Below are 16,177 nucleotides of genomic sequence, written 5' to 3' on the forward strand. Positions count from 1 at the left end.
CCACCCTTATGGCAGAAAGTGAAGAGGAGCTCAAAAGCCTCTTGATGAAAGTGAAAGAGGAGAGTGAAAAAGTTGGCCAGAAAATGAAGATCATGGCATCTAGTCCCAACACTTCATGGGAAATAGATGGGGAAACAGTGGAAACAGTGTCAGACTTTAGTTTTTTGGGCTCCAGAATCACTGCAGATGGTGACTGCATCAATGAAATTAAAAGACGCTTTCTCCTTGGAAGAAAAGTTATGACCAACCTAGATAGCATATTCAAAAGCAGAGACATTAGTTTGCCAACTAAGGTCCGTCTAGTCAAGGCTATGGCTTTTCCAGTGGTCATGTATGGATGTGAGAGTTGGACTATGAAGAAGGCTGAGTGCTGAAGAATTAATGCTTTTGAACTGTGGTGTTGGAGAAGACTCTTGAGAGTCCGTTGGACTGCAAGGAGATCTAACCAGTCCATTCTGAAGGAGATCAGCCCTGGGATTTCTTTGGAACGAATGATGCTAAAGCTGAAACTCCAGTACTTTGGCCACCTCATGAGAAGAGTTGACTCATTGGAAAAAACTCTGATGCTGGGAGGGACTGGGGGCAGAAGGAGAAGGGGACAACAGAGGATGAGATGACTGGATGGCATCACGGACTAGATGGACGCGACTCTGAGTGAACTCCGGGAGATGGTGATGAACAGGGAGGCCTGGCGTGCTACAAATCATGGGATCGCAAAGAGTCGGACACGACTGAGAGACTGAACTGAACTGAACTGAACTGATTGTCTTAACAGCTTTCATGTGTACAATATAGTATTGTTGACTACAGTCACCATCCTCTACATTAAATCCCCAGAAATTATTGATGTTATAGCTGGAAGTTTATATTCTTTGACCAACATTTCCAGCTTGTTGTCATCCTCTTCTCCATTGGGGCTCCGATAATTCACAGATTGTTTCTGTTAATAGTATCCTATAAGTCTCACAATCTTTCTTCATTCCTTTTTTTTTTTTTTTCCTCCTCTAACTGGATAATTTCATAAGTCCTGTCTTGTAATCAACAGATTCACTTTTCTGTTTGATGCATTCTGCTATTGATTTTGCTTGTTGCATTTTCTTTTTCTTTCTTATTACACTTTCTTCAGCTCTGGTATTTGTTTAAATTGTTTCCATCTCTTAATTAAGGTTATTTTGTCTGTCTGCTGTGTTTTCTTATAGCCTTCTGATTTTCCTTACAGCAGTTCTTTTGAATTCTTTACTGGGTGAATCACATATATCCATATTTTAGGAGTGGGTTATAGGAAGACTATTGTGACCCTTTGGTGGTATTATCTTTCCTTGATTCCTCATGTTCTTTGAAGTCTTGTATTGCTGTCTTTGCTAAAAGTGGAACTCATCTTGAGTCTTTATTGACTTTATCCGCTTATGAAGAGAAGTCTATAGTTTGGGTCTTTGCTGACTATGGAACTCATTTTCCTCCATGAGAAATTTCACAGATCAAGAGGATCTCTCATGGCACTAGGTTATGCAGCCTTAGAAGAGAGGTGATGTGGGTGAAATCACGCTGTTTTTCTGACCCTTTCCAATGTGCTCAAACTTGAGTATTTGATATTTCTTCTCTCTATCTTCATGCTGGAACTTCCCCACTGGACTCCTTGACTTCCACAAAGTATTTGTTGTCTGTGTTTGGTTTTATATGTCAGTTTGGCCTTGTTTGAAAGGGGCTGGAGATAGTTCTTGGGCCACTTAAGGGTTCGCAGTCAAGTCTATACCTATTATCCTACACATAGGTGGACAAGACTCCTCTGGGATCCTTTGGTGTATGTTGCTGGATCCCACATCTCCCACAAAAACATGTTTTGTTTCCTTTTTTCCCATGGAGAGTTGTCAGACTCTTGTTGTTGAATGAGGGTTATGAACAAAGGATGTCTTCTTTGGCCATCTTGCTAAAGTCACTGCTTGACTATTTTTTATTATAGACCTTCACGTCTGAATAATTTCACCATTTATTTAGACCCATTTGCCTGAAACTCCTACGCATTTGTCCCAGTATCAGCATCTGATAAGAGAACAATTTGTAATTCCCAGTAAATTGGAGCTACCTTCCCAAGGATTGGATTTTCTCATTAACCAGAGTCTTCTCAAAGGTTCTCTAAATTTCTAAGTCACTCAGTCATGTCTGACTCTTTAAGATCCCATGGACTGTAGCCCACCAGACTCCTCTGTCTACGGAATTCTCCAGGCAAGAATACTGGAGTAGGTTGCCACTTCTTTCTCCAGGGGATCTTTTAAACACTTTTAATTAATTATCTTGCTTTCCTAACAGACATGTCAAGCCTTTTCCCAAACAGCCAACAATCACAAAGACTATTCTGATGAAACTGGTGGTGATATTAAAAGAATGTGGTGTTTTGTACTGTATTATGAAATGTGTCAAAATTTTAAAGAAATGATATATCAGTTAAGTGAACTTTTATATTTGACTAATGCATGTGCTTAGTCATGCAGTCATGTCTGACTCTTTTCCATACAATGGACTGTAGCCTACCAGGCTCCTTGGTCCATGGGGATTCTCCAGGCAAGAGTACTGAAGTGGTTTGCCATGCCTTCCTCCAGGGGATCTTCCCAACCCAGAGATAAAACCCAGGTCTCCCACATTGCAGGCAGATTCTTTACCATCTGCCCAGCTGAGGAAGCCCAAGAATACTGGAGTGGGTAGCCTATCCCTTCTCTAGGTGATCTTCCTGACCTGATCAAACCTGGGACTCCTGCATTGCAGGTGTATATTTTACCAGCTGAACTGCCAGCAAAGCCCCTTCACTAATGCATAGTATCATCAAATCTTATGTGGGAAAAACAATTCATTCAAAATGCAAATAAGCCATGGCCATGAAAAGTTTAATATGAGTTTAGATCATAAAATGCTCCTAAACATTAACAAATTGCTTGTTTAGTTTGATATATATTTAGTATTTCATATATCAGAAGAGTCAGTAATATAGTCTTCCTGTTATCCAACTACATATACGTGTGAGGCCTGGTTTTCTTCATACATGTCAGTGGAAACAAGATAGTGCAAAAGACTGAATGCAGAAACGCAGAGATGAATCCATCTATTCTATTTAGTTAGACATTAAAGAAACTTGGAAACATACAAAAACTTCCATTCCTTTCATTATAGTTTTCTTTCAGAAATTGTACTTATTTTAATTAAAGATATGTTAATAGTATGCTATTTCAAATCCTGAAAGATGATGCTGTGAAAGTGCTGCATTCAATATGCCAGCAAATTTGGAAAACTCAGCAGTGGCCACAGGACTGGAAAAGATCAGTTTTCATTCCAATCCCAAAGAAAGGCAATGTCAAAGAGTGCTCAGACTACCTCACAATTGCACTCATCTCACATGCTAGTAAAGTAATGCTCAAAATTCTCCAAGCCAGGCTTCAGTAATACGTGAACCGTGAACTTCCTGATGTTCAAGCTGGTTTTAGAAAAGGCAGAGGAACCAGATATCAAATTGCCAACATTCGCTGGATCATGGAAAAGGCAAGAGAGTTCCAGAAAAACATCTATTTCTGCTTTCTTGACTATGCCAAAGCCTTTGACTGTGTGGATCACAATAAACTGGACAATTCTGAAAGAGATGGGAATACCAGACCACCTGACCTGCCTCTTGAGAAACCTCTATGCAGGTCAGGAAGCAACAGTTAGCACTGGACATGGAACAATAGACTGGTTCCAAATAGGAAAAGGAGTACGTCAAGGCTGTATATTGTCATCCTGCATATTTAGTTTACATGCAGAGTACATCATGAGAAACGCTGGGCTAGAAGCAGCACAAGCTGGAATCAAGATTGCTGGGAGAAATGTCGATAACCTCAGATATGCAGATGACACCACCCTTATGGCAGAAAATGAAGAGGAACCTAAAAAGCCACTTAATGAAAGTGAAAGTGGAGAGTGAAAAAGGTGCCTTAAAGCTCAACATTCAGAAAACGAAGATCATGGCATCTGATCCCATCACTTCATAGGAAATAGATGGGGAAACAGTGGAAACAGTGTCAGACTTTATTTTTGGGGGCTCCACAATCACTGCAGATGCTGACTGCAGCCATGAAATTAAAAGACGCTTACTCCTTGGCAGAAGAGTTATGACCAACCTAGACAGCATATTGAAAAGCAGAGACATTACTTTGCCAAAAAAGGTCTATCCAGTCAAAGCTATGGTTTTTCCAGGAGCCATGTATGGATGTGCAAGTTGGACTGTGAAGAAAGCTGAGCACCAAATAATTGATGCTCTTCAACTATGGTGTTGGAGAAGAATCTTGATGGTCCCTTGGACTGCAAGCAGATACAACCAGTCCATTCTGAAGGAGATCAGCCCTGGGATTTCTTTGGAGGGAATGATGCTGAAGCTGAAACTCCAGTACTTTGGCGACCTCATGCGAAGAGTTGACTCATTGGAAAAGACTCTGATGCTGGGAGGGATTGGGGACAGGAGGAGAAGGGAACGACAGAGGATCAAATGGCTGGATGTCATCACTGACTCGATGGACATGAGTCTGAGTGAACTCCGGGAGTTGGTGATGGACAGGGAGGCCTGGTGTGCTGTGATTCATGGGGTCGCAAAGAGTCGGACACAACTGAGTGACTGAACTGAACTGATGTTAATAATATACTATTTTTACTTTAATGAATTAGCACATAGAAATTTATGTTTTTAACTTCAAAGGCCGTTAATATCAAAACTATAATACACAAAAACAAAATTTACCTGAGTTATTAAGCATCTTAACAGTATAAAGTTTGAGGAGTAAGGCCAACCCTAAAACTGAGTAAGAGAAGCTAGTCAATCCTCAATTGAAATGAGAAGAATTTTGGTTACCACATTAGATGGGATAATACAATCACTTGTCCATATTCTCACATACTGGTAGAGACTCTGATTCCAAGAGAAATATGCAGCAGGATAAAGAAGATATATTCTATCACTACTAAATAATATAAAGCATAGAAATAGGAAGTATATCCTGAGAATTATGTTTTATGTATTCTATTCATTTAGACTCCTATAGGATCATATAACTTAAACATTTTTGGTAGAGTATGTCACTTAAATTGTGAAATATAAGTAAAATCATGAAAAAAAAACTTATTCAAGCACGCAGTATGGGTATCATATTTCTGTTTCTATACCATATCAGAACAGCATATCTGATACCCATATGAAAAAAAAAAAACAGGAAAGAATCAATGGGTTTATTTTATTAGCAAGTTAAAAATCTATGAAAATAGTCCTTTTTGAAGTTTATATAAAATTAAATGTGAAGATTCTAAAAAGTAAAATGAATGGAAATTTCTAACATAATCAGAATATAATAAAAATATATAAACTTCTATAGGAATGAATTTTAGAATAATGACATCACCTATAAAAATCATGGATGTTTATGTTCATGACAAAAATGATATAAAGGTGAATATGAGCATAATAACAAAATAAAAACTAAAAATTAGAAAAAAAATTTTAATAAAGAAGTTACAAAAAACAGAAGCATTAAGGCATAATTTTAATCCATATTGTTTTTAATCATAAAAACAAACTATAGAAATGATGCTGAAGATAAAGCAAAACTGTAGTGAATCAGTTTGAGGAGATAGATCAGAATGAGGAAGAAAAGAAAATTAAAATTCAAGATGATTATTATAATGATGATGAAGATAGATAAATACATGAGAATACGTGAATAATTCATATACAAATGAAACTGGAAAATAGATAAGGAAATAATCTCAAATATAAAATATAAGATAATTTTCAAATTGAGAAAGCAAGCATAATAGAAATAGTTGTATTTCAGTTAACATTAATGATAAATGAAATCACATCCAGAAATTTATAGGCTATATTTTTAAAGCTGTACTTAAATTTTGCTAAAAATATAGAACTAATGTTAAGTACTCTTTTCACAAAATAATAATAATATCTGGGATAAGGGAATTCTCCAGGCCAGATTACTGGAATGGGTTGCCATTCCTTTTCTCTAGGGGATCTTTCCAACCCAGGGATCGAACCCAGGTCTCCCACATTCCTGGTGGAATCTTTACCAGCTGAGCCACCAGGGAAGCCCAAAATTCAGACTTTTTTCCTAGAAAAAGAAGTAATGGAGGTTTACATGAAAAATAATTAGGATTACAAAACTACAGTTTGGAGTAAATTCATCTGTATTTCAAAACATTGTATTTGAAAATCATCTTAAATATTTGTAAGGTGGCCACAAAGGAATTAAAATACATTCACAACAAGTCATATCATTGTGAAAATTCAGAGCAGAAGTAACCCAGAGACAAAGACATTCGCAGAAAGAAGCAAAGGAACAAAAGCAAGCTGCATAACAAAAATCAAAATTTAGAATGAGAGCACACATCACCAGTATGCTCAGGAAGTGAAGTGACAGCTGCTCTAGATAATTTATCTTCAAAATGTTTTAGGAAAATAATATATAAATTTATTTTGTACGTGTAACAAAACTAACACAAATGTGGTCAGGGCAGAATTAAGATATATTCAGAAATGAAAAGTCTCAGAAAGTTTGCTTTTATTTCAGGAAGTCAGTGGAAGTGATTTTTCAATCAAACTGAAATAGGTCTCAGGAATGTGTATGTCCCAGGTGGTGCTAGTGGTGAACAACCCACCTGCCAATGCAGGAGACGTAAGAAACACAGGTTCAATCCCTGGGTTGGGAAGATCCCCTGGAGGAGGGCATGGCAATCCATTGCAGTATTCTTGCCTGGAGAATGCCATGGACAGGGTAGCTTGGAGGTCTACAGTCCACACTGTCGCAAAGAGTTGGACATGATTGAAGTGTCTCAGCATGGCATGCATGCACTGAAGAAAATTATGCCCTGATTGGAGTAGGTTAGAATGCACTGGGAGACATTTTATCAGGTGGAGAAAAATGATAGTTTGTCTGGTATAGTTGAGTATGTCTATAAGATGCCATCAATAAATGAGGAATTGGGGGAGTGGTTGAGATCTAATTTATAATAAGTTTTTTAAAAGGTAAATGACCAAATTCTCAAAGATGATTGCTAACACTAGAGAACAGAAAGTGCAACAGTGAAAACTTCATGCCATAAAATATGGTAGTTCTGTTATTAGTATTTCATAGTAATGATGGTTTGTAATGAACATGAAATATCTTTATCACTCCCTGCCCACCCCTGTTCCTGTCTCAGCAAAAAAAATCTTTTTTTTTTTTTTTCATTTGTGTGGCCAATAAAAGAGTGGATAAAACTAAAAAATAGTGACAGTTTTTTTTTCCTTTTCCCTTCCAAAATGGATATTTTCATTTCTTATTCTTTTTTAATTGCTATGGCTAAGACTTCTAACACTATGTTGAATAGATATGGTAAGAGTGAGCATCGTTGTCTTGTTCCCAGAGCATTTCTTTCAGTTTTCTACCACCAGCACAATACGTTGGCTATGGTTGTGTTGTAAATGCCTTTTATTTTGTTGACATATGTTCCCTTTACAATCATTTTGGTAAGGTTTTATCATGAAATGATGTTGAATTTTGTCAAAAGCTTTTGCTGCATTGAAAGAGATGATCATGTGTTTTCCATCCTTCCTTTTTTAAATGTGGTGTGTTGTATTGATGGACTTGTGAATATTGAACATCTTGCAATATTGGTATATTTCAACTCCATACCATATGATCCTTTTTATGTATTGTGGGATTTGGTCTGCTAAAATTTTGCTGACGATTCTTGCATGTATATCCATCAGGTATATTGGCTTATAATTTTCTTTTTTGGTATGATCTCTGGCTGGCGTTGGTATCAGAATGATGGTGACTTCATAAAATGTTTTTGGGAGAGTTCCTCCTCTTCATTCTTTTGAAGAGTTTGAGAAGGACAGGTATAAATTATTATTTGAATGTTTGGTAGAATTCTTCACTGAATCTATTCAGTTCTGGACTTTAAACTGCAGGGAATTTTAAAATTACAGATTTTATTTCAATTCTAGTGGCCCATCATTCAAATGATCTATTCTATAATGATACAATTTTGATAGATTATACATTTATAGAAACTTGTCCATTTATTCTAGGTTTACAATTTGTGCCATTTAACTGTTCATAGTATTCTCTTAATTTTTGTTTTTGTATTTCTGGGGCATCAGTTTTATTCTTCTTTTTTCATTTCTTCCTTTGTTTAGCTGTGTACTCTTTCTTTTCTCAGAGGTAAGCCTGGCTAAAGTTTGTTGATTTTACCTTTTCAAAAACCAATTATTGGCTTCATTGATTTTTTGTATTAAAAAAAAATCTAGTTATTTTCTCTCTGATATTGAGTGTATATTTTCTTCTGCTGACATTGTATTTAGTTTGTTCTTCTTTTTCTCATGCTGTTTTAGGCGGTAGGTTAGGCTGTTTAGTTAATATTTTTCTTGTTTCTTGAGAAAGACATGTATCACTATAAACTTTCCTGTTAACACTACTTTTACTGCACCCTGCTAACTTTGTAAGGTTGTGTTTCCATTGTCATTTGTCTCAGGGTATTTTTTAGTTTACACTTTAATTTCATTATTGACATCTTTTTTAGTAGCATGCTGTTTAGTCTCCATGTGATCATTTCTCCCCATTTTTCTTTCATATCTGTTGGCCTAAGTCTCAGTCTTTCTAGTGAATATTAAGGGTTGATTTCCTTTAGGATTGATTGGTTTGATCTCCTTGCCTTCCAAGGAACTCTCAAGAATCCTCTCCAGCACCACAATCCAAAAGCATCAACTCTTCAGTGCTCAACCTTCTTTATGGTCCAGCTCTCACATCTGTACATGAGAACTGGAAAAAACATAGCTTTGACTACATGGATCTTTATCAGAGAAGTATACCTCTGCTTTTTAATACACTGTCTATGGCATCCCTTCCAATGAGCAAGCATCTTTTAATTTGAAGTTTGCTGCCACCATCCACAGTGATTTGGGGGCCCAGAAAAAAAAAATCTGTCACTGGTTTCACTGTTTCTCCTTCTATTTGCCATGAAGTTGTGGGACCAGATGCCATGATCTTAGTTTTGTCTGTTTGTTTTCAATGTTGAGTGTAAGCCAGTTTTTCACTCTCCTGTTTTACCCTCATCAAGAGGTTCTTTAGCTTCTCTTCACTTTCTGTGATTACAGTGATATCATCTGCATATCTGAGGTTGTTGATATTTCTCCCAGTAATCTTATTTATAGCTTGTGATTCATCCAGGCCAACATTGTGTATGATGTGCTCTGCATATAAGATGAATAAACAGAGAGACAATATACAGGCTTGTCATATTCACTTTTCAGTTTTGAACCAGTCAGTTCCAAGATAATACTAACTATTGCTTCTTGACCCACAAACAGATTTCTCAGGAGACAGAAAAGGTGGTCTGGTATTCCCATCTCTTTAAGAATTTTCCACAGTTTGTTGTGATCCACACTGTAAAAAGCTTTTAGAATAGCGAGTGAAGCAGAAGTAAGTTTTGTGTTTGTTTTTTTTTTTTTTTTCTGGAATTCCTTTGCTTTCTTTATGATCCAACAGATGTTGGCAATTTAATCTCTGGTTCCTCTGTCTTTTCTAAACCGAATTTGTACATATTAAATTTTGTATCAGTTATAAAAATAAATTTAATGGAATAATCCTAAAAATTAAATATTTTTGACTTTGAAAGATATAAGCAAAATTCAAATATATTTATAAAATGCTCACCTAAAACAAAGTTCTGTGAAATGATTTCATAAGAATCAAATTATATCAGTTAAATAGTAAGGAAAATAAGGTAATATACTTTTCAGACCAAGTAGAATTTTAAAAGTAGAACAAAATGAGTTGTTTTATGTTGTTGGTGAGAAAATTTCAAAGTGAAAACAAAGGTACAAGCATAAAATACCATGACACTTCACATGTATTTCAAAACTATTTAAGGAAATATGTATTAAAAATGTAATACAGTATGTATCATTTAAGCAAATATTAACAAGTTTATAAATGATCTGAACAATATAGAAAAAAGTATCTATGTCTATATACACATATATTTTATCATAATAAAACAAATAATATATAAACAAATATAAACAATTTAATATATAATATAAACAAACAGTATACTTATTTATAAAAACTACAGCAGATTTACAAGTTATAGTATATTGGCCCAATAGTTGTATAAGTGAAATTAACTGTCAGTTCATAGTGAGAATATTCCCTCTTGTAGTATAACTGAATGAATAAGTCATATATTTTAATCGGCCGCACGATCTGTCCAGATTGATCTAAATAGAACACATTTTGTTTATCCAGTCACCTATTGAGGAACAACAGAGAAGGGAATGGCAACCCATTCCAGTGTTCTTGGCTGGAGAATCTCAGGGACAGGGGAGCCTGGTGGACTGCAGTCTCTGGGGTCGCACAGTCGGACCGAAGCAGCTTAGCAGCAGCAGCAGCATTAAGGAACAAGTTAGTTGCTTCCAAGTTTGGCAATTATGGATAAACCAGCTATAAACATCTGTGTGCAAATTTTTATGTGGACATAAATTTTCTGCTCACTTGGGTAAACAAAGAGCATGTCTGTGGAATCACAGTGTAAGAGTATATTTAGTTTTAGAAGAAACTGCCAAACTGTATTACAAAGTGGCAGTGCCAATATGCAGTCCTACCGGCAATGAATGAGACTTCCTGTTGCTTTATATCCTCACAAGTGTTTGGTGTTGTCACTGTTTTGGTTATAAGTCATTCTAATAGGTATGTAATGGTATGTCTTTATATTCAATTTGCGATTCCCTAGTGGCTTGTTACTCTGAGTGTCTTTTCATGTGCTTATTTACCATTTGTTTGTCTTCTTTGATGAAAAGTCTTCTCAGATCTTTTGTCAAGTTTTCCATTAGGATTTTAGTTGTTTTTTTTTTTTTTTTTTACAATTGTTGAGCTTTAAGTGTCCTTTGTATATATTTTTTTCTTTTTTCTTTTTTAATTTTAAAATCTTTAATTCTTACAGGCGTTCCCAAACATGAACCCCCCTCCCACCTCCCTCCCCATAACATCTCTGTGGGTCATCCCCATGCACCAGCCCCAAGCATGCTGTATCCTGCGTCAGACATAGACTGGTGATTCAATTCTTACATGATAGTATACATGTTAGAATGCCATTCTCCCAAATCATCCCACCCTCTCCCTCTCCCTCTGAGTCCAAAAGTCCGTTATACACATCTGTGTCTTTTTTCCTGTCTTGCATACAGGGTTGCCATTGCCATCTTTCTAAATTCCATATATATGTGTTAGTATACTGTATTGGTGTTTTTCTTTCTGGCTTACTTCATCCTTTGTATATTTTGACATCAATTCTTTATGAGTGCTTTGCAAAGATTTTCTCCTGGACTATGGTTTGGAGTACCTTATTCTCTTAATGAGTACTTTAGCAAAGCAGAAATTGTTAACTTCACTACCATTTCCAAGGTCACTTAGATTACTTCCTGTTATTTTCAAAATGTTTTATGGTTTTACATTTAGTTTGTGAACAATTTTGTGTTAGCTTTTTGTGAAGAACATAAGGCATCTGTCTAGAGTCTATCTTTTTTTTTTTTTTTTTGCATGTAGATGTCAAGATGTTCTGGCACCATTTGTTAAAAAGGTAATACCTTCTCAAATGAATTGTCTTTGCTTCTTTCTCAAATATTGAGTATATTTGTATGGGCCTATTCTGTTTCATCAATCTTTTTTTTTTGTTGTTTGTTTCTTTTGTCTATTTTTAGTAATGACACACATTCTTTATTACTATACAGTAAATCCTGACATTAGAAAATGTCAAACCTCTGACCCTTTTTCCCTTTAGCTATTCTGGATTTTTGCCTTTTAATTTAAATTTTAGAATCAGTTTGTCAATGTCCACAAAGAAACTTGCTAGAACCTTGATTAGAATTGTACTGAATCTATAAATCAGACTGGGGAGAACTGACACATTAACAGTATTTAGTCTTCCTTTTCATGTACATAAGACTATCCTTTCACTTATTTAAATTTTTAAAAAATGTCATCAGAGTTTTGTAGTTTTCCTCATATACATCTTATACATATTTTGTTAGTTTAACAACATATATATTTAGATAATGAAGGGTAAAGCAAGGCCCCGTCACTTCATGGAAAATAGAAGAGGAAAAGGGGGAAGCAGTGACAGATTTCCTCTTCTTGAACTCTAAAATCACTGCAGATAATGACTGCAACCATGAAATTAGAAGACCATTGTTTCTTGACAGGAAAGCCATGACATACCTAGACAGTGTGTTGAAAAGCAAAGATATCACTTTGCCAACAAAGATCCATGTAGTTAAACTGTAGTCTTTCCAGTGGTCATATACAGTTGTGAGAGCTGGACCATAAAGAAAGCAGAGTACTGAAAAATTGATGCTTTTGAACTGTGGTGCTAGAGATGACTCTTGAGAGTCCCTTGGACAGCAAGGAGATCAAACAAGTCCATCCTAAAGGAAATCAACCATGACTACTCATTGGAAGGACTGATGCCGAAGCTGAAGCTCCAATACCTTGGTCACCTGATGTGAACAGCCAACTCATTGGAAAAGACCCTGATGCTCGGAAAGACTGAGGACAAAAGGAGAAGAGGGCATCAGAGGAGATGGATGGATGGCATCACTGATGCAATGGACATGAACTTGGGAAAACTCTGCGAGATGGTGACGGACAGGGAGGCCTGGTATGCTGCAGTTCATGTGGTCATAAAGGGTCAGACATGACAGGGTGATTGAATAGCAACAACAACAAACCATATTTAAACTATAATAATTATAACTACTTAGAGCCATATGAAGATGGAATAGTACTAACCAGAATTCCAGTTACTTATCCAAATTATTTTAAAGAATTGTTACATTAGCTTTCTTTTTGTTTCCATTTGCATGGAATATATTCTTCCTTCACTTTCAGGCTGTGTGTGTCTTTAGATCTGAAGTGAGTCTCTTGCAAGCAGCATATATGTAGGCCTTGTTTTTGAATTATTTCTATCTATTAGGTAGTTCGGTCATGTTTTCTGATTTTGGAGATGTGGCCTTATAGCCTTCTGTAGATTATACCCCTTAGGGTCCAGTTCTAGTAACATAGAGCTATATGCTGTAGGGGTGCCTCCCAATTTTTCTGGAGCTTCCTGTCCTGTGACTGGCTTTTCCCTCATGGTAATAGCTCAAAGCCCAGGAGAGACAATGGCAAACTTCTCCTTGAGTGCCGCCCCCTGACTTACCTCTTCTGCAGTAGAACTGCTCCCTCATAATCTATACACCCATGGTAAAGCCTACACCCTGTGAATGAGTGTGGAAGAATGCCCTAATTCTCAGCTACCCTGCTCAGAATGTAGCCTCAGTAACAGGCAGCCGGGGCAAGATAAGAAGCCCTGAAGTCCTACTTTTCCTGAGAAAGCATCCTTTCCCCTGTATTGGGAAAGAGGGTTCTTTCTGACCTTGCCTGCAGCATTCCGGAGTGGAATGTCAAGCTCATGAGCTGGGAAGGACTAGGGAAGGAATGGTCTTTTTTCAAATGTCATGGATACTCATCTTTCTTACAAAATATTTACGAATAGATGTTTATTTTATGGTTTCTCTTAGGACAACTTCAAGATCTTTTAAATAATTATTTCATTTAAAAAATAGTTCTTACTATTTTCAATGGGGAGGGAATCAGCACTTCTCACAAATGCAACACCAAAAGTTAATTTTGTAACTTATGTGAATTCATTTTACTTGTACACGGCTGAAAATGAAGAGTCTTAAATGTCAAGAAGATGCCAAAGACTGAGAATTCCAGCATACTCGCCAGAGAGTAGAGGGGACTCCAAGAGGGATGAGCACCTCCCTCACACCTTCCCAGAGCTGCACAGCCACATGTGACCACACCTGCTCCTGGCAAGGTCAGCTCTGCTTTTGCTTTCTCTCCCATTAAATTAAATTGTTAGACTTTGTATTGAAATCTTTAAACAGATTGATAAATAGCACATTAAATGGAAATCATGTTCAATTAGAGAAAGAGATATGAATGCATGACATGCCAGAAACAATACATAAAGTTTTCAAATCAAAGTTTTATAAAGCTAGTTCGAAGTGCTTAATGATTTTATAACAAAATGCATTTTAGTCTATCATAAGGTGCTTAGTATCTCCATTTATTCATTTTCACTTGCTAAATCCTCTAAGCGTTCCTACTTTGTCATTGTCGCATGATACCAAATTGTATATATCATGAATAAAAAAGGAAAGTGCTTTAATGAATTCCTCAGTGGATCTTTTTGCGAACTGTGATTTCTTAATATATTCTTAACATATTTTTTCTACTGAAGGACTTGTCAAGTTAAAAATAACTGAGCCTTACATTATGTTCCTATTATCTATTCATACAAACTCAACGAATAAATTATATCATTTTGCTTTCAACATAATGAAAAGTGAATTTGGCATCAACTATGTGGAGAAAATACTAAGCTTCTAAACAATACTATTTATGCTCCAAAAAGTAACCATAGATTCAAAATCTAGTGGTAAACTACTTGAAAAAATTCAGGCAAGTAGAAAATAGAGAAACTGCATAAAAAAAACTGGAAGTAAATATTTAATATTTTTGATTACCACTGCAAAATAGACTGTTGGACACAAAAGCTGAAAAAGTAAATTATTAAACTTTTACATCTGGAACCAAAATATAGTACTCAACTTATTGTCATATAATAAGTGTATGCATTTATATGAAGGCTTATGTGAGGAGTCTTAACCACTAAGGCACAAAAATTCAAACTATGCAATCAACCAAAAAACAGAGTAAAAATGTCTAAAGCAATCCCCAGAATGGGAGAAAAATGTTTGAAAGGCATATATCTGATGAGGGATTAATATACAGAATTTTAAAAAAACACACAGTAAACTTAACAACAAAAAAACAAAAGACAATTCAAAAATGAGCAAAGGACTTTAAGAACAATTCTCCAGACAATATATCTAAATGATCAATAATCACATGCAAAGATACTCAACATCACTAATCATTAAGGAAATGAAAATCACTATGAGATACCATTTCACATCTTTAAGGGGGTATTTTTTAAAAATATGTAAGGGGGAATTGTTTAAAAAATACATAAGGATTATAGGAAAAAAATGGGAAGGAAGGGAGAAAAAAGGAAGGAAAAAAGCAAGTGTTTGCAAAGATGGGAAGAAATTAGAATCTTTGTGTATTGTTGGTTGGAATGTAAAATAGCACAGCCACTAATGAAAGCAATATGGCGATTCCTCAAAGAACAAAACACATTGAAATACCCTATGATCCAGAAATTCAACTTCTGATATATAACAAAATAACTGAAAGCAGTCTTGAAGAGATATTTGTACACTCATGTTTATAGCAGCATTATTCACAATAGACAAAAAGTGGAAGCAAACCAAGTAACTATTGGCAGGTGACTAGAAAAATAAAATGTGGTATTTACATCCAATAGAATATTATTCACTTTTTAAAAGGAAAGAAATTTCAATACTTGCTACAACATGGTTGAAAACATGTCAAGTGAAGTAAGCCAATCAAAAATTAGTACTGTGATTCTACCCATTTAAAATACTAGAGAAATGTTGATTGCAGAGACTGGGGGAAAGAGGCAATGGAGAGTTTGATTAATGAGCATAGAGTTTCTGTTTTGGAAGATGAAAAAAGTCCTATGGATGGATTGCAGTAATGGTTTCAATTTAATGTACTCAACAATGTATAACACACTGCTGAATGGTATGATATAATTTGTCTACAATGGTATGTCTTTGTTACATTTATTTTACCACAATTAAGTTTTAAAACACTAAAACAAAAAATAAATTGAAATAAACTATACAAGTTTACAATCATATTGGAGTTTTAGCACATATATTTTAATATATGCCAAAAAAAGTAAACACAGTGTTAAGATGTGATCAACTCATTTAAGAGAAATGATGTTTTAACTGAGAGAATACACACTGTGCTCATTAATGACAGAATATACATTATTCTAAAGAGCATACAAATACAAAAATTCTATATAATATGATCATAGTTTCAACACACTTAAAAAATTGAAATAATATACTGCATTTTCCTTGAATGCAGGACAATGTTGATCCCTGGCTCAAAATGTTGAGCCAGTTTGGTTC

The sequence above is a fragment of the Ovis canadensis genome, chromosome 4 (assembly GCF_042477335.2).
Source record: "Ovis canadensis isolate MfBH-ARS-UI-01 breed Bighorn chromosome 4, ARS-UI_OviCan_v2, whole genome shotgun sequence".
NCBI lineage: Eukaryota > Metazoa > Chordata > Mammalia > Artiodactyla > Bovidae > Ovis > Ovis canadensis.